This window comes from Trachymyrmex cornetzi, unplaced genomic scaffold (assembly GCF_001594075.2).
Source record: "Trachymyrmex cornetzi isolate Tcor2-1 unplaced genomic scaffold, Tcor1.1 scaffold678, whole genome shotgun sequence".
NCBI classification, from domain to species: domain Eukaryota; kingdom Metazoa; phylum Arthropoda; class Insecta; order Hymenoptera; family Formicidae; genus Trachymyrmex; species Trachymyrmex cornetzi.
In genome coordinates this window covers 33,730-35,498 of record NW_017300001.1, presented here as the reverse complement: position 1 = coordinate 35,498, position 1,769 = coordinate 33,730, and positions in this window count along the sequence as shown.

Sequence of the window (1,769 nt, the reverse complement as noted above, 5' to 3'; positions counted from 1 at the left end):
AAAAAATTCTGAAAAAATTCTCAAAACTTTACAAGAAGAAAATAAATAATTTTTGTCTTTTGCAGTTTTTCTGTAAAGCTGATAGTATTTGATTAAAAAATTATTCAAAACCAATATTTTGCAATTTTTAGTAATTAATATCTTGTTAATTATTGCGGAAATTGGAAAATGGTAGAGGACTTTTCGACTCAGTTTAATCCGCTCTATCTAGACAAAAGTAATTGGCAAAAAAGGTCGGGACACCCTGTACAGGAATACGCCGAGCGGCCGAGAAAGTACATTTTCGGTTTTCGGTCGCTTATAACAAACAACTGCGATACTAGAGGAAGCGAGACAGCGAGAGAGAGCGACCGTCTTTTTCGCTCTAATACTAGCTTGTAGAGCGAGAAGAACGAGCACTGTCTCTCGCTGTCTCGCTCGCTTTCGCGGCGAAGACGGCCGACTTGATGCCGGTAGGTGTCTGTATGGTGGGGGTACAAGTGATGGGGCTGGTTTTCGTGTTGCGTGTCTCGCTCGCTCTCGCGCAGCGGCAAAGACGGCCGACTCGATGTCAGTAGGTGTCTGCTTGGTGGGGATAAAAATGGTGGAGCTAGTTTTCCGTTGTGCCGGGAGCCAAATGTGCATCACTGCCTCGAGTGCGAATAATTTCCGAATGGCATATCGGACCAAATAAAAAATGGCAGACCAGGGATAATTTCGCGCAATTATAGCTTCTGCCATAACTGCTGGACAAGAATTAACACGGAATACTTTAAATAACTTATATTCAGGAAGTAGTGATGATGAAGTAGACGGAATAATTGAGGAAGCAAATCTTGTTGAAGTCAAATTAATATTCGGCAATCGAGGCCACTGTGAGGTTAGAGAACAACTGTATGTAAATAAAATTATACCAAGCTTTAGTAACGAAGTATTCCGTCAACATTTTCGTATGACTAAAATAACTTACGAAGCTCTTGAGCGATGATTAAGTCCGACACTGATACGAATAGGGAAAGAAGGAAAACCAATGATTCCAGTTAGAAATCAGCTTCTATCTGTTATTTGGTTTTTGGCAACTCCAGATTCTTTTCGGTGAGTGATAATTTTATAAATATAAATTTCTTATTAACAATGTGTACAATAATTAAATCAGTATTATAGATTCGTCGCAGATCGTTTCAATATGGAAAAATCTATGCTATACAATTGTTTCTGCAGAGTTGTAAATGCTCTAAATCAGTGCTCGGAATTAATTGCTCATTCCTGGCAGATTCCTGAGACGACCCCCACTACCACTCGAAACTCGGCGGCCGAGCCGCGGATCGCTCACGTGACGTTGTGCCCCAGGAACGTCGCGATACGAAAAGTGTAACGATGCACCCCCATAAATGCATCATTCCCGGCAACACCAACTCGCCGGATGCCGCTACGGTGACCCCCGGTCACCGTACGCGATGAGAGCGCGGTGCGCTCGACATAATAGCGAAAACATAATTGCAGGCCGCGAGACTTCCAAGTCTACGAAACCCGAGCGTCGCCGAACGACGCCGAGCGCCGCAGCTCTCGCTCGTATTGTTCCACGCCGAGAGTCACCGAATGATTCCGGAACAATACGAGGGGGAGCAAAAATCCGGTATAAAAGCCCGGCGAACAAGTATTTCGGGCTTTTTGCTCCTAGTTCCAGCTCCTAGAAAACCGACCGCTTCCTGGTGATACGAACTCCTGAGTAGTACTGCGGTGGTGAGGGAATTCTCCGCCACTACCGGCATTTACCGGTCCGATACTGC